Below are 18,346 nucleotides of genomic sequence, written 5' to 3' on the forward strand. Positions count from 1 at the left end.
AGTTGAGTCAAAACATACACCGTCATGTGACAGACAACAATCCCATGACTGCAATCATGGAGCAGGAATTCTAACATGCCTGCGACTCCCAAGCCTACCCTGAGCCATTGAGGGAAGGGGCGGAGCTGCGCTGCCTTGCTGGCAGCTTTCCCCGCTTCCTCCTTCATTTTGACAGTTCGTAGAGGCTTGGGAGTCGCAGGCGGGCTATGCGCCATTGCCCCCCACTCCAGGGATGCTTCCTGGGGTGGGGGGAAGCCTCCCCCGAGCTGTCAAAAGGAAGAGGGAAGGGTGGAAGGCTGCTGGCAAAACAGCTTGGCTCCCTCCCTGCCCAGGAAGCAGCCCGCCATGGGCATCTCGCCTACTGGGAAGCTCGCCACGGCACCCCCCTGGGATGCTCGCCCTCCCCAGGATGCTCGCACCGCCCCCATGGCCACACTCCCGGGTGCACAGCATGTGCATCGCTTCAGGTGCCCGGAGCAGCTAGCTCCGCCTCTGGCTGTGAGTTCCAGTTCCATTACAGATGGAATGTCAGAACTCACTGGAAGAGAGCATGCCAGAAGGTGGGCATTGAGAAGGAACTGGGAGAACCAGGAGGAAATGTACTCATTATCCTGAACTTTACTCAGGCTAATTAGCTGTCATTAAACAGTGAATTAGCATCAGGAACAGCTGCTTCTGTTTAGCAAGGAGATCAGCCAGAACCAAGTCAGGAGCGTCGGCAGCAAAGGGGACTCCAAATTGTTAGCGTTTTCTCCAGGGTTGCAGCTGTTTAGTACGATCCCGTGTCACTTCCTGCTGGGGGTGCTGAAAATAGCACGCCGAGGCTCCGGATGGGCTTGTGGGTCTGGATATCTTAGGGGGTTGTCTCTGTGTGCTGAGCTCTGCACCTCTGTCATTCCTGATCAACCCATACATCAGTTTTAGGGAGGACAGGGTCAGAAATCCTTGGTTCCTTCCAGTGCGCAGGGTCTGCCATTGCCATTCATGATGCCTCTGACTGCACAACGAGGCAGCCAGCCAGCCAGCAGGCTGCTAAATTAATGCTCCGAGTCATGCTTCATCTCATTTCCTTCTGACACCCCTCCTGTGTCAAATCACTGCCTGGAGCCTGTCCCTAATGGAGCAGGCCGCAGTAGCTGGGGGTGAAATGGAAAAACGCCACAGGACGACTGCATCCCTTGTGCAGAAGCCAAAGCCTTGTAATTGTCTGTCATTAGCATCGCCATGCAACGCAAAGACCTAAGCAGGTTATATATATGTATGAAATTTGATGCCCCAAGAATGGAGGATGCAAGAGCGAAGAGAAGGAAGGAATTGTTGGACTGGTACCGGCTCAGAATATCTTTTTTAAAGATCAAAGTATGAGATGTAGCAGAAATGAAATACCGTATTTTTTGCTCTACAAGACTCACTTTTTCCTTCCCAAAAATAAGGGGAAATGTGTGTGCGTCTTATAGAGCGAATGCAGGCTGCGCAGCTATCACAGAATCCAGAACAGCAAGAGGGATTGCTGCTTTCACTGCGCAGCGATCCCTCTTGCTGTTCTGGCTTCTGAGATTCAGAATATTTTTTTTCTTGTTTTCCTCCTCCAAAAACTAGGTGCGTCTTGTGGTCTGGTGCATCTTATAGAGCGAAAAATACGGTAAATATGAAGAATGGTTAGGGAATTCCCAGGTGGTCAGGCTTTGTTCAGTAATACAGTGGGACCTTGGTTCCTGAACTTAATCTGTTCCGGGAGTCTGTTCGATTCTCGAAACAGTTCGGGAACCAAGGCGCGGCTTCTGATTGGCTGCTTCCTGCAGAAGCAGCTGCAGAAGCAGCGCTGGGTGTTCGGCTTCCAAAGAATGTTCGAAAAATGGAACAATGGCTTCCAGTTTTCGTTTGTTCAGGAGCTGGAATGTTTGGCTCCCAAGGCGTTTGGGAGCAAAGGTTCCACTGTACTGGGCAGAGGATAAAATTTGGGGTCTCTTAAAAAGCAGAGACATCACCTTGCCAACAAAGGTCCGTATAGTTAAAGCTATGGTTTTCCCAGTAGTGATGTATGGAAGTGAGAGCTGGACCATAAAGAATGCTGATCACTGAAGAATTGATGCTTTTGAATTATGGTGCTGGAGGAGACTCTTGAGAGTCCCATGGACTGCAAGAAGATCAAACACATCCATTCTTAAGGAAATCAGCCCTGAGTGCTCACTGGAAGGACAGACCCTGAAGCTGAGGCTCCAATACTTTGGCCACCTCATGAGAAGAGAAGACTCCCTGGAAAAGACCCTGATGTTGGGAAAGATGGAGGGCACAAGGAGAAGGGGACGACAGAGGACGAGATGGTTGGATGGTGTTCTCGAAGCTATGAACATAAATTTGACCAAACTGCGGGAGGCAGTGGAAGACAGAAGTGCCTGGCCTGCTCTGGTCCATGGGGTCACGAAGAGTTGGACACGACTAAACGACTAAACAACAACAACAACATTGAGACCTATATGTTTGTGAGGGACAATGTTTGGGAAGGTTTACTTTAGCAGAGTTAAACAATCCCCTTTATAAGTTTATGCAGCGATCAGCTTGTTGCTGACTCGTCTGAGTTCTACTAATAAAGATGTCTTCCTGGTTAAAAATCCCTTCGAACCCCTCTTAAAGAATACATACACGAATCTGATTCATGTTAATATAAAACTATTTTACTCTCGGATTCATTCAGGCTTACAGAACTGTACCTGAAGGCAGGCTTAGGTTACACAACAAGCAAATAAACTATACCAGAGGGAAGTTGGTTCTGAGGTGACTGCAACTGAGCAGTTATCTTTCTAAATTACCAGCAACCAACAAACTGGTTGTCACAGCAACTGGTTAGAACATGGAGGCCGTTAGTCCTCTGTGGGAATGTTGCACTTGACTGCACCTTTACATCCCACACAGTGAACTAAGACCCTGTATTCCAAATTACAGTTTTGAGGATCCCTTGGAAGAACCCAATGCTGGCAGAGCTTCTAGGGCAGATTTGCCTACAAGGCATCTTTCGCCAAACTAACTTCAGAGCCACATAATGCAAAGTATGACTCATTTCCCGGTTCCATCTTCTCCCTCCTCAGAAACCCTCTCCAAATTCTCCCCATAGCTCATCCTTCTTAAATGCTTGCCTTGGGGCCATGTTATAGCCAGATTAGTTTGTTTTCATTGATGGTCATTTTATGGCAATGGCCTTTTATGAGTCATTCAAGAAATAATTACCGGAGTAATTAGCTGCCTTTAAAAGGACTGCTGACTGTTAATGATGTTAGGCTGGTTTTCTAAGCGACGCCCCCTTTTTCTTCCAGTCTGCTTAAGGCTCCTTGCCTGTACAGTGGTACTTTGGTTTAAGAACAGCTTAGTTTATGAAGAACTTGGATTAAGAACGCTGCAAACCTGGAAGTAGGTGTATTGGTTTGTGAATTTTGCCTTGGAAGCAGAACATGTTCCACTTCCTGTTGAGTGTGTACCATGTGTAAATTGAGTCCCCGCTGCTATGGGAAAGCACACCTTGGTTTAAGAACGCTTTGGTTTAAGAACAGACTTCCGGAATGGATTAAGTTTGTAAAACAAGGTACCACTGTATTTGGAAGAAACTTTTTAAAGGAAGTAATTCAGCCCAGAGCAAAGGCTTAGACTAGGAGCGGAGAACCTCTGGTCCATGGGCCAAATTTGGCTCAGCAGGCATCTGCTGTTTGTTCCGCCAGGCCACACCCTCTCATCCCACACCTGGCATCATATTTGATCTCAGGTGTGAGGCAGGGAGAGATGCGACTGTAGACGCAAAATGTAGCATTTCCCAGAAGGGAAAGAAAGTGCAACAGTTCACCCAGTCCCTTTTCAAAACACAGAAATGCAGGATAAAGGAGAAAGCAGTACAGTGGTACCTCGGGTTAAGCACTTAATTTGTTCCGGAGGTCTGTTCTTAACCTGAAACTGTTCTCAACCTGAAGCACCACTTTAGTTAATGGGGACTCCTGCTGCCACTGCGCTGCCACCGTGCGATTTCTGTTCTCATCCTGAAGCAAAGTTCTTAACCCAAGGTACTATTTCTGGGTTAGCGGAGTCTGTAACCTGAAGCGTATGTAACCCGAGGTACCACTGTAGTAGAAAACAACAATTTTGCCAGGGATGCTTAATCCTACATCGTGTTAATGAGAGTAAAGCCACCCACTTAGCTCTTGGATAATAAAGTACAGTGTGATTCCTAGAAATTGAGATTCCTGGGTATAGATTAAAATGAAAGACCTTTAGCCAAGGGTGGTTTTAATTTTCAAAGTACAGAAAGGTTCTTAGAAATCAAGATTTCTAGGTGCAGATTATTCTTCTGGGAATAATAGCAACTCCTGCTACCCACTCCCTGCCAGGCCAGGCAATTCGTTCTTAATAGTATTTAATTTTCTTGCCTTGTGATTGCTGTGTGAGTTAAATGGAAGCATCCAATACATTTGTCAAGAAGCTTCAGAGAAGATGGCAAGAGTAATGGAGGGATCAACCCAGCTACTCCTGTCCTAGAATTCTTCCATCAACCTCCCACAGAGGGTATTTGCTGTGACAGCCCGTAAGTTGTGGAACCCTGGATTTAGGTTTGACGAGGCTTTAAGCTACTGAAGGTAAAGGCTGTTCTCCAACTGGAGTGCTCACAGGCCAGTGTTTCCTAGTTGTTGGTGTCTATAGTACATTTTTTTTAGATTTGCCTTAAGAGAGTCTGTAAACCACCAGCATTACACTTTCCATTTTTAAGTTTGGAATAGAGTAGTTGCTTTGAAAGATGATAATTAGGCATCCGCACAAGATCCTGCACAACAAAGTTGATGTTGAAGGATAATTGCTTTGACACAGGTGATCTTTGCTTCTTCCAGTACACTGGCATTAGTTCGCCTGTCTTCCCAAGTGATAAAGGAAAAGGTACCCTATGAGCTCATTGCAGCTGCAGACATCTAGCTTGTTGCTATCATGTGATCTGGCTGACTGTGGGAAACAGCGTTCCAGTCAGTTCACAGAGCAGTTCACCGGAATTTGCTCAGAGTGTAATATGATACCTTCCTCTTGTCATTGTACAGGAAGTATCTTTCACTTGTTTGCCGATGTTTGAAGAGAGCAGTCATGATTTCTGTAATGCTGAAGAGTCAGAAATAAAGCCATGTAAATAGACGTTTCTGACTATCTCTTTCCTATGCCGGGGGAGCAGGAAAGAGTGGGTGTGCTCTTCCCACGCTGGGGAGGGTCGCCTATTGAGACCTAGCCTGCGTTTGCTGGGGAATGCAGCCAGGGAGGTCATCGGAGATCAAGCCGGGTGCCTGGGAGAGACGCCAGCTTCTCCCGATAGAGGCTTGAATTCCAACATCTGGTAGCACGAGAGCCGATGGTTCTGCTAAATGAAAGTAGCTAAGAGGTCGTTGGATCGGATTCATCCTCTGCAAGGAGATAAAGAAGATATGGTAGCGAGCGGATGGAAGCTACAAGGACGGCTGAGCACCGGAGCAGACGTCTTTGCTGATAAGCAACATGCAACGAAACCCCTCAAGGTATGATGATTTTGTGGCTGAAAGAGTGAAAGCGAATTGAAGCATTCTTCGGTTCACAGAGAAGCTGCTTTTGGATAAAAACAGCACTGAGAAAGAGCCGCATTTTTCATATTCTTGGGGACTGATAAGGTCTGCTGCTCAAGCCTGCCAAGTCCAGTTGGTAAGCAATGAGACGTGAGTACTTTGAGCTAATTTTCTGAGTTGGTTAGCCTCAAAAGCATAAAAAGAAAAGTAAAGGAAAAAACAAGCCATCGCGAGACCGAGGCTTGGACTGTGAAAGGGACTTTCCAAGCTGCTAAGCTGCAAAGAGCTGTTGGAAATTCCAGCGTTTGTTTGTTATCGCACAGGCTCTTGGAAAAGGGACTTTCCAAGCAAGCTGGGCTGGCTGCCAGCTGCACGCAAAGCAGTAAACAGCCCAAGAGACTTTTGGAGTTTTTCAGCTCGTGACTGAGAGCTGAGGCTTGGATTTCAAAATGGATACCAAGAAGGGGGGAGGCTTACCTTACCCACCTCCACTGACTAATGACAATTATTCCTCATGGTCTGTAAAGATGAAGGCCCTGCTCCAGAATCAGGATTTTTGGGGTGATTGATAATCCCATCCCTGCTGCGCCTACGCCAGCATGGAATTCACAGAATGTGAGAGCCAGGACGGCCATTATTCTGTGTGTCTCAGATGAGCAACTTGTTCATATCGGAGATGAAGAACGCACACGGGAGATTTGGCTAATATTGCAGAGAATCCACCAAAGAGATGCTGGTGGTACAGCATTGCTGCATTTTGAAAAGTTGACAAATATGAGGCTAGAGCCTGATGGAGATGTGCAAGCGCATTTGACAGAGATGAAATTCTTACGCCAGCAGATGGCGCAATGCAATTTCCCTCTACAGGAATAGATATTCTGCTTTATGATTATTAACAGCCTAAGTCGGACTTACAAAACCGTTGCAAGTCAACTGGGTTCTCTACCTGCCGCAGATCTTACGGTGGAGAGAATTTGTTCCGTGGTTCTGAATGAGAGAGACCGCCTTGCTGCAATAGATGTCGCTGACAGGAGGAGCGAAGCTCGGAGATCTAGCGCCCCCACTTCTATTGCTAGTGAAGAACAGGCTGTAGCATTGAACGTTGTTCATTGTTACAATTGTGGACAGACTGGGCATTTTCAGCGCAACTGTAAGAAGCCACGTCAGCAGAAAGGAGCTAAGGGGAGCTCTGCAAAGCCTGAGGCGTCAGGCAAAAGTCGTACCAAGTCCCAGGTGAAACCTGCAAAGGCATTGCTGTCAACAAAAGCTGCATTTTCAGCGGAAAACGCTTTTGTTCTTGACACTGGAGCAACGCAACACGTGACATCGCGCCAAGAACTGTTTTCTACGTTTGAGAAGCAAAGCTTCACTGTGAAACAGGCCAACGGTCAGGAGATCCAGGCAACCGGATTTGGAACTGTTTACCTGGAGAGTCTGAACTTGACAATTAACAATGTGTATTTGGTTCCTGATTTGAAGTGCAATCTGCTGAGTGTTTCGCAGATCACAAAGAAAGGACTGGTCTTGTCCTATGATAAGGAAAGCTGCAAAATCTTCAAAGATGGAGAGCTATATCTTTCTGCCAGAGAGAAAGATGGACTATATCTGTTGACATTTGAGGAATCTGATTACAATATGTCTATTGCATGTGATTCTAACATGATTTCTTTTGCAGGTGTGTCGAAAAACATCCAGAAGGCGACGAAAATTACCAGTGCTTTTCAGCGAATGTATGCTGATGTAATTGGTCCTCTAGCACCATCTAGAGGCAATGAAAAATACTATCTTGTGTGTGTGGATCATTTCTCGCATTATGTGTGGATATACATTTTGCAGAATCCCAAGGAAGCCTTAACAAGGTTTCAGGAGTTTTGTGATAAGGTTAAGAGTGTTCATGGTGCTAACATTGATTATCTTTTCACAGATGAAAAGCCAGTTTTTCTTTTACAGGATTTTCAGGATTTCCTGGAAAAGCAAGAGATACAACATAAAGTTGCTGTTTCTGCAGGTGCATGGAACAAAAGTGTTTGTGTAAAAGTGAACAAAGAATTGCAAAATGGCATGAAGGCGCAATTGCTGAGTTCACATTTGCCACATGAGTTTTGGGCTGAATCTTTATCGTGTTATTGTTACACTTGGTTGAGAAAGGTTTCAAAAGATATGGAATGTTCACCTTTTGAAAGGCTATTCCACAGAAAACCTTCTGTAGCCCATTTTAAGGTTTTTGGGTCTCATGTGAAGACTGAAGCTCCAGGTGGAGTAAAGAATGCCAGAGGCATTTTTGTGGGTTATGAAAAGGGTCTCTACAGAGTAATTTTGTCTGAATCTGGTCAGGTGATTCTCACAAAATTCCTAGAAAGTGCTCCTGAACAGGAAAGAGTAATCATTCACACATTTCCCACTGATGATAATTCAGATGATGATTCTGATTTTTATGATTTTTCTGATTATAGTGGTACTGAGAGTGACAGAGATAGCTCAAAGAGCTCTGTTGACACAGTCATTGAGAGGAAATATCACACAATGGTTAGACCTTCACAGGTTAAAGATGAACCACTGTTTACCATTGGAACTGGTTCTCCAAAGTGTCCTGAGAATGAACCAGTAAACAAAGAGGATCAGCGCCTCATATGCAGGTCTGAGAGGATTACAAAGGGCATACCACCCAAGAGGTATTCCAAAGAGTTTGCTAACTCAGCTGTTGCATGTGTTACTATTGTTGACAACTCAAGACAGGTTAAAGGTGGTTCTTGTGCACCCTTTAGGACTGGCTCAAGATAAGCGTCCACATTTTCTGCCAAAATTCTCATTACACGCTGCTTTGCTTCACTTTGAACTGCAGCCTTCTCCCCCTGTGCTTGTACAGCAACAGGCTGTGGGGTCTGGACTAAGCCCCATAATTGCTCTCCCACCAGCAAGAATTCCATTGCAAATGACCATTCTAGCCAGTTTTGGCTATTCAGTTTCTGAGAGAACAGAGCCATCTTTAATCCCAAGCTGCAGCTTCAGCTACAAGCTGGAAAATCCAAGAGTCTATTGGGCTGTTTACAAGCTGCTTGCACTTGGCAGTCAGCCCAGCTGCCTGGAATTTTCCCTTCCCGAGAATCTGTAAACAATAAGCCTTCGCTGCAATTCCAACAGCAATCAGCAAGCTGCGCTCTTCTTGGAAAGTCCCCTTTCCAACAGTTTGTTTACAACAAGCGTCGCTGAAAAACCCAGCCTTGCTTTCGTTTTTGAAGCTTCTTTTCTCTCTTTGCTCTTTAAGCTAACTGGCTCATAAATTTAGCTCAAAAAGTACTCACGTCTTGTCGCTTAGCAACGGAACTTCTTATCAGCTCTGGAATGCGAAGTATGCGGCTGCTCTCCACTCTGTTTTATCCAAAACAGGAGCTTTTTTCTCAGGGAACCGAAGACTTTTCAATTCGCATTCACCATCCAGCCATAAATCAGCATCGCAGAGGTACGTGGATCGTTGCTTATCAGGAAAAAAAGTCTCCCACCTGGTGCTCAGCCGTCTTGTTGTTGCAACCATCGGGCTCTGCTACCACTTGTCGGTTTGCAAGCCCCCTCCACAGAGGCTGGCCCCTCTCACTGTCCTCGGAGCTTGCATACCGGTAACCTCCTCTGGTTGACTTCCCAGACAGACCAGGGAGATTTTGATAGGCGACATTTTCCCAAGCGTGGGTAAAATGCACAACCCCTCCCTCCTGCTTCTGCAGGCATAGGGCGGCCCGATCCTCTGGTGACTTGCCTCTCCTGGCCTGGAGGCAAGCACTCCTCCTGCGGAAACTTAGTTCCCTCCGCCTCTCTGCCCTGAGCCTCTGCAGCTCAGGAGAGGCTGGAGGGTTACCGGACCCAGAGGCAACCTCAGCCTCCCCTGACGCAGCTGAGAGTGGAGCACCTGCAGGCAATGGGTCCTCCTCCACCTCAGGAGCCAGAGCAGACTCAGCTGATGCCTGTACCTGAGGACCCAGCACAGGTGAGGACTCTTCAGGCTCATGCCCCAGCCCCGGCTCAGCTGGTTCTGGAGGTGGGGAATCCTGTGCAGGCTGGGATCCCTCAGGTTCAGCATCTGACTCCGAATCCTAGGCCATCACAGGGGATAAGACTGAAACTGGTTCCCCCCAAATCTTTCTTAGCCAAGCAGTACCTGCCTTTTCAACCCCCCTCCCAACTCATTGACAAGCCTTTTTCTCCACCCCAGTTTTTTTATTATTATGATATTGAAGCTTGGTTTCTAGACCTGTTTTCCTCTTGTAGCTTGAATCATAGAGTTGAAAGGGACCCCGAGGGCCATTTAGTCCATGTTAGGATATTGATGTTCTGTCCCACCTAAACAGATGTGTGGAGCTGCTGTATATGTCACATGCCTGTTTACATTCCAGCACAGCTTGCCGGGAACTTCCGTTTGTGTATAGCTTTTGCTTTATGCTGCTTCTTGCTCTTGGACATGAAGGAGAGCAGACATGTTTTCTTTGTCCTGATCTATGTTGAATAAACTGCTTGTAAATATGCTTTGCATATGCCTCTGTCCGCCCTTCCATCGTGAAGAGTTTGTTATCTCTGCTGGCTTGCGTGCTCAGCTTCTGAAAGGCTCCTGAAGCTCTGAGTCTCAGTTTTGATGCAGAACTGAGGACTGGAGTTCGACAGGCAACTTGCTGGTGGGCTGGAGCCAGCTGGGGGCCTGCCAATTGCCCCCGTTCCCTTGGGTGCAACGCAACAGTCCACCCCCTGAATCTCAATTAAAGCATAAATTGCAAAGTTCTCAAATGAGAGAAGTGAGAGAGCCAGGGTGGTGAAAGTGTCCACCAGGACCTGAGAGACCAGGGTTCAAATCCCCACTCAGCCATGAAGCTCGCTGGGTGGCCTTAGGCCTCTCAGACTAACCTACCCCGCAAGGTTGTTGTTGCTGGGATTACACGAGGAGGGGTGAACATGCTGCCCTTCCTACTTCAAGCCCCTCTGGGTTCTAGGAAACAGAGGAACAGGAAAAGGTGGGGAGCTACTGACTCCTCTGTTGCGGAACAGACTGTTCTTGTTCCACCACATCTTGAGGGTCTTCCTCTGTCTTGGACCTCCCTGACTCTTCCTCTTTCCCTTTCCTTGGTTCCTGCCTCCAGGTGGCAGCAAACCCCATAAATCACTGATCCCCTCTTCTAAGCCACTCCTCTGACCCCCTGCCTTTGCCAAACACTCTTCAGAGCCCCGGGCTGGCAAGATGCAGAAGAGTATTGGGAAGCACCAGCTGAGGGACCTCAAGAGAAGAAGAAGGTTCAGAGCCAGGGGATTGGTGGTAGGATGATGATGAGCGGTCAGAGGGAGAAGAGGGAGCAGACTGGGAGGAGGAGGTGTCGGAAGCTGAAGAGGTAACAGGGCTTAGTGAGCAGGGAGCATCTGTGTCAGAGAGAAGTTCAGAATCAGAAACAGAAGCGGAAGCAGGGCTCGAAAAATGGGAAAACCTCTGGAAACATAATATTAGATTCACGGCATGCTATACGATTAATTCCCACCCCCAATGACGATGTACCGGTGGTATATGACACCAGAAAACAGGCTAAAATATATTTTAAAATCAGTAATAAATGCTGCGAGTGTAATCAAAAAGAGGGGAATTTTTCCCTATGTGGTGGACGTGTCCCAGATTAAAAATATTCTGCGACATGATTTATGAAGAAATTAAAAAAACAATTAGACACACGTTTTTTAAAAAAAACCAGAATTATTTTTATTAGGAATTTTCAGAACGGACATCCCAAAGGATAACAAGAGTCTTTCTATACGCGATCACAGCCACCAGGATCGTGATAGAGAAACACTGGAAATGTAATACAATACCAACAAAGGAAGAATGGCTCTTAAAATTAAGTGAATACCTAGAATTGGCTAAATTTACAGACTCAATAAGAAATCACTCAAAGGAGAGAATAGGATGTTTTTATAAATTATATGAAAAAGGAGGTTCCCAGATCATCACTTGGCTTAGTGTAGATTAAAATCCCACTGGCAATCAGAATGTTTCTCCACAGACTTACCAACTAAATACAGATATTTAGAAAAAGGAATTATTAAGTACGTTCAAGGGTAGCGGGAAGTCATGTTACGAATTGAGGAGTCAAGCCAGAAGTTGCAAAAAGATGGCTTGTACTCCCTACATAGAAATGTATTTGAAAATGTTTGTTTTTGAGGCTTCCCCCCTTTTCTTTCTTTGTATGCTCTTTCTTTTTTCTATTTCTTTGCATATTTGATATGTGTATGTATATACAATACACACACACACACACACACAACAAAAAAATCACAACAAAACAAAAACCAGAAGCAGGAGGAGGGAAGCCAAGAAGCTGGCTGGAGATGAGGCATGGATGTGCCCCCCTCCTGCTGGGGCAAGCTGCCCTTGCCCCTGGACTTTCAGGACCAGGAGAGGTATGAAGTGGGAGTAGCAAAGACAGGCTTGTCAACATAGTCTCAGATTGTTTGGGAAGACCCTGGGAGAGGAGGAGACTTTGGCAGCTGTGGGAAGATGGAGAACTTCAGTCTCCACAACTGTCTTACAGGAACAAGACCTACCGAGAGGAGTTGCTGCTGTCATTAGGCCTGGCATTCTATTATTATTATTATTATTATTATTATTATTATTATTATTATTAAAAAAATATATTTTTATTGAAAAAAATTTAACAACCAGATTATCAATCAATATATCCAATTACATTCCCCCCTCCCCCTCCCCCAAGGACTTCCCTCAGCTCCTCTCTCCAGTTTCTTTGCAAATATTATCCTCTGCATATTGTAAAATTGTACATATCATTGCCTTATCTATCATATATTCAACAAATAAATTTGTGGATGTTTATTCAAAACCTGCCAAGGAGTCCAAGTCATTTTGTTGTCTTTTTAAGTAATTTGTAAAGAGTTCCCATTCTTCCTCGAAGTCATGATTGTCCTTGTTACACAGTTTATATGTCAGCTTGGCCAATTCCGCATAGCTCATCAGTTTTTCTTGCCACTGTTCTTTCGCTGGGATTTCCTCGTTCTTCCATCTTGGTACTAACAAGGCTTGGCATTCCTAAGCAGACCTTGTTTTGCTGAGTGAACTTTGCTTGTTCCATGTGATTTATTGCTGGCTTTCTTCTGCCACCTGCCACAGCCTCTGACGCTCTTGGGGACTCCATCCAGTGATACATTACTGAAAAATGTCTGAGTGTGACCTTCCGCAATGAACCTCCAAAGGGAATTTCTACTCACACTTGCTGAGCTCATTATCTCATTTGCCATCGTAGCCCTGGGGATGCTGAGAGATGCAGGTTTGAGATCCAGGAAGGAGCTGAGGCAACCAGCAGGAAGACCCCAGTGCTGCAGCTGGAATGTTGGCATCAGAAACCTCTGAAATTATGGGTCCCTGGGGTTCTGGGCTTCCTTGGAGAGTATCCTGCTCCCAGTCCTTGGAGATCTCATGGTTTGGAGACAGCTGGAACATGATAAAGCCAGGCGTTGTACCCACTGCTCCACCACTGATCTATAGCACCTGGTGCAATGCTGATGCAATAACAGCAGCAACATCAACAGTGACCACCAACAATGACAATGCTCTGAATTAAGTGCCACAGAAACTGTTAATTCTAATTGACTACAGGATTGGAAATTTCATCACAGCCTATATTCTGTTACAACTCCTGGGAAGGATAGGACCAGGCTGTGGTATTGAATTGATTCATTATTCATTAATGACAGCGGGAATGTTGGTAGCTTAGCATTGGAAAAATAAAAAGCAGACACGCTTATAATAATTGCATGAGAAATCAAGAGCTAGCCCTTAATTAGCTATGTCAGACTGACTGTTTGGGTGAAGAAAATGACAACAATTTTAATTACTCCAATAAAATCTGCCGGAAGGAATTGAACCAAGTTGGTGAATTTTTTTTTTTAAGTTTATGAATTATTGAATACATTGTAAAATTGGTTATAAGATACTATGACCGGCTTGGAATGGATTTATCTCGTTGTGTTTTAATCGTGTCCCAAGTCTCCTTGAAAATCGAGATTGAGAGGTAAAGTATATAGACTTCAGCTTGCCAGTACTTCAGAACTACATATTTTCAATTAATATCCATTTCCAAGTTCATTATTACAGAGCAATTTAAATAGCAAATAATGGAATCGTGTAACATAAATCAGAGCAACAGGATGCAAACCATGAGCCCATTTAAATCAAAATCAATTTGAATTATGCATCATCTTGTGCAGCAAATATCTTTTTGATAACATTTTGACCGCGTTTCTTGGTATTTGCATTTTTTTTTTTTAAGAGAGAGAGCCAAGAACAGGAATTAAAACAGAAAGATAAATAAGAGGGATCTCCTTGGCATCTTACATCAGCTTTGAGCAGATTGATTCCTGTTTGTTTACCATGTTTACTCTGCACGCCCAAAGGCATCTGCAGAAAGTCAGAACAGCAGGAAGGATGGTTTGCACACCAAGCACCACTATCCCCCACCTCCTGGTGGAGAAAGATGTTTCTCTTTGATGCTCTGTTGCAACCAAGGAGGCAGCTGTCCAGGTGCTGAACAGGAACATTGGCAGGAGCAATTCTCTAGCCACCGCAGGTGAGAGGATGACACAGAGGCAGCTGCTCAGGGACCTAAGAGAAAAGTAATGGGCAAGGGGAACAGAGACGTTGTTTCAGCAGGAAACAGGAGCACCCCGATTGAGCATCTACCTGTACACATCATGTATTCAATGGATTAGGAACTAGCTGTCTATGAAAGCTGTGATATATTGATGAAAGTTGTGATATATTGATTACGGTGCCAACAAGGCTCATTGTTACATTTGTAGCAAGGGGCTAATGAATCTGTCTGTCTGGGAAGACAGACGAACTAATGCTTGTGTACTGGAATAATAATAATAATAATAATAATAATAATAATAATAATAATAATTTATTATTTATACCCCACCCATCCGGCTGGGCTTCCCCAGCCACTCTGGGCGGCTTCCAACAAAATATTATTATTATTTCATCAGTTTTTTCTAGGGTGGTACAGTGTCAGACTTTGGGATCTCAAATGGCAGCGATGCTCTGTGCAATACCAAAATTTGGCTCTCTCCCCCCCCCGGCTCTCGTACTCCATTCTAAATAATAGTTGCAGCATCCCCTGCTCCCCACCCCCCCGAGGCTCCACACCCAGTGTAACGGAAGTCGTCAAGCTCACCTAAATCTGTCTCTGGGTGGAGGAGCAGAGAAAAGATAAAAAGAAAAGCTTCCACTGCTGATGGACTTCCACAGGATTCTGCCCCCCCCCCCGGGCAGTGGCAAATTAAAATATGTACTGAAAGGGGAAATCAGGCTAGTTTCTTTCCCCTGACCCCCAAATGAGAGTAAAACTGTTTGTACATTTCGCCTCTTGTCTTTGTCCATGGAGTTTTCTTGGCAGGGATACTGGAGTGGCTTGCTGGTTCCTGCTCCACACAAACCTAGACAGCATCTTAAAAAGCAGATACATCACCTTGCCGACAAAGGTCCGTATAGCTAAAGCTATGGTTTTCCCAGTAGTGCTGTATGAAAGTGAGAACTGGACCATAAAGAAGGCTGATCGCCAAAGAATTGATGCTTTTGAATTATGGTGCTGGAAGAGACTCTTGAGAGTCCCATGGACTGCAAGAAGATCAAACTGATCCATTCTGAAGGAAATCAGCCCTGAGTGCTCCCTGGAAGGACAGATCCTGAAGCTGAGGCTCCAATACTTTGGCCACCTCATGAGAACAGAAGACTCCCTGATGTTGGGAAAGATGGAGGGCACAAGGAGAAGGGGACGACAGAGGACGAGATGGTTGGACTGTGTTCTCGAAGCAACCAGCATGAGTTTGACCAAACTGCGAGAGGCAGTGGAAGACAGGAGTGCCTGGCGTGCTCTGGTCCATGGGGTCACGAAGAGTCGGACAGCAACAACATTTCGCCTCATACCTCTGATTTTACAAAGGCTCTCTTTTAAAAATGAAAACTGTGAATGAAAATGAAAATGAAAAAATGAAAACTGGGTTATGTTTCATCGGGGTGGGGGACTGACCCCCTTGCCCTTGCCTGTGGAGATCCGCGAGTGAATCTCAATTGGGTGTTGCAAAATTTCTCCTCCTCCTGGAGGTGTTTTTCAGTGAAGTGGGACCGCTCTCCCCTTACGCATGCACACACTCTTCACAGAGTACAGAATTCTGAGAGAGACCCTTTGTGCACTGATTTAAACACAATGACGGAATGGCAGGACAAACACAACAAAAGGAGAGGAAAATGGCTAAATGCACCTGCCTGGCTGTTGCTGGGAAGCCAGCCAAATCTCTCGCTTTGTTTGGAAGTGGTATTATGAAACCAGTCCAGCAACATGCCTTCAAAGAACTAGACACTGCATGAATACCCCTCAAAAAAGATGCTCCATTGGCCCCTGAAAATCAGATGAGGCAAAATACAGAAAGGTGATGACTAGCACAGCTGGAATGACTTTGCTTGTTCCACATGTTTTGTTTGATTTATACAGAGTTTTGCTTGTTTTGTTTTTGTTTTGTTGTTTGTTTAGGGAAGCTTTTAATGTGTGATGCATTACTGTATTTTAACATTTTGTTGGAAGCCGCCCAGAGTGGCTGGGGAAGCCCAGCCAGATGGGCGGGGTGTAAATAATAAATTATTATTATTATTATTTTACTCTATGACTTTATTGTTGCAACCCTCCCTTAGCTGGCAGGCAGGTAATGCATGCTGAATGCATATTGGCAGGATGGAAGGGCCAGTCAGAAGAGATAAGGATGGAAGGCCCATAAAGGATGGCACTGAATCAGTGCACCCAAGCACTCCTTTGCGCATAGGAGCATAGGAACAAGCAGTCAGCGATGGTTTCTCGGAAGGAATGCATCTGAGTAACGGCACGTTCTTTCATTCCTTCGGCTGTCTGCTACTCAAGACTGACATAGCACCTCTTACCTTTGATGCATTCCTCCTGCCTTTCGGAATGAATTATGAATCGGCAGAAGGGGAGGCTGATGAAAAGAATTCCCGAAAGGTTTTAAGTCTCAGGGTTGGCTGTGAATAATTGCCTGCTTTAGGAACAGCACCAAGGCCAAGATATATGAAGCAGAAGTAGATTTGGAAAATTAAAACACACAAAAAAAATATCCTGTGAATTGCACAAGCTCAGTAATGGGAGAGATGAGGGCCAATAAACTGAAGCTACTAGCCATGATAAGGGATGTGGGTGGCGCTGTGGGTTAAACCACAGAGCCTAGGACTTGCCAATTGGAAGGTCGGCGGTTCGAATCCCCGCGACGGGGTGAGCTCCTGTTGCTCGGTCCCTGCTCCTGCCCACCTAGCAGTTCGAAAGCACGCCAAAGTGCAAGTAGATAAATAGGTACCACTCCAGCGGGAAGGTAAACGGCATTTCCGTGCGCTGCTCTGGTTCATCAGAAGTGGCTTAGTCATTCTGGCCACATGACCTGGAAGCTGTACGCTGGCTCCCTCGGCCAATAAAGCGAGATGAGCACCGCAACCCCAGAGTCGGTCTCAACTGGACCTAATGGTCAGGGCTCCCTTTACCTTTATTACTAGCCATGATGGCTTGACTCTGCCTCCAGGACTTGGGAGATGAAAAACGTGTGTATTCTGCTAAGAATAACAGTTTGAAGCTAGTAGTAGATTTAAACACAACGTATAAGTATGATAGTTTTAAAGTAATGGTAAGTTTGGATACAACGTTTAAGTGCAGAAATAATGTCGTTTCAAATATACAATGATATAGTACAAAGGTACATGAAATACCAGTGCACAACAATTGTTTTATACAAGTCTCAATAGCAGTCAAAACGAGTCCACATTATATAAAATTAGAATAAAGAATAAAGAATGAAGGATCAAATGGGGCCAAAAAGGAGTATCCGGAGTGTGAATCAGATGTACGGTTCAGTGGTGGTAACCAGGACAGGGCCCTGTTTCGGAGTACACGCCTTCTTCAGCTGGTAATATCAAAAAATCTCGGTTTTTTGACGACTATAAATCTGTTGGGAGTCTGTATCATTTAGTTCTTTTATGTTTCTATTTCGACATGCGTCTTAGATAATTGCATCCAAGTTTTCTTGCGTTTCTCTGTGCGTTTGTAAAATTACGCACAGAGAAACGCAAGAAAACTTGGATGCAATTATCTAAGACGCATGTCGAAATAGAAACATAAAAGAACTAAATGATACAGACTCCCAACAGATTTATAGTCGTCAAAAAAACCGAGATTTTTTGATATTACCAGCTGAAGAAGGCGTGTACTCCGAAACAGGACCCTGTCCTGGTTACCACCACTGAACCGTACATCTGATTCACACTCCGGATACTCCTTTTTGGCCCCATTTGATCCTTCATTCTTTATTCTTTATTCTAATTTTATATAATGTGGACTCGTTTTGACTGCTATTGAGACTTGTATAAAACAATTGTTGTGCACTGGTATTTCATGTACCTTTGTACTATATCATTGTATATTTGAAACGGCATTATTTCTGCACTTAAACGTTGTATCCAAACTTACCATTACTTTAAAACTATCATACTTATACGTTGTGTTTAAATCTACTACTAGCTTCAAACTGTTATTCTTAGCAGAATACACACGTTTTTCATTTCAACTCTTGAGTAGGAATTATTCCTTATATTGAAACTTTTGGCCAGAGTTCTTGATATATCCTTTTCAGTGTAGTTTCAACAAGAACTCCAATTTCTTTATCCAGGACTTGGGAGACAGAGATGTTTCTGAATCCCAGTT

The sequence above is a fragment of the Podarcis pityusensis genome (assembly GCF_964106645.2).
Source record: "Podarcis pityusensis genome assembly, chromosome: 6".
NCBI classification, from domain to species: domain Eukaryota; kingdom Metazoa; phylum Chordata; class Lepidosauria; order Squamata; family Lacertidae; genus Podarcis; species Podarcis pityusensis.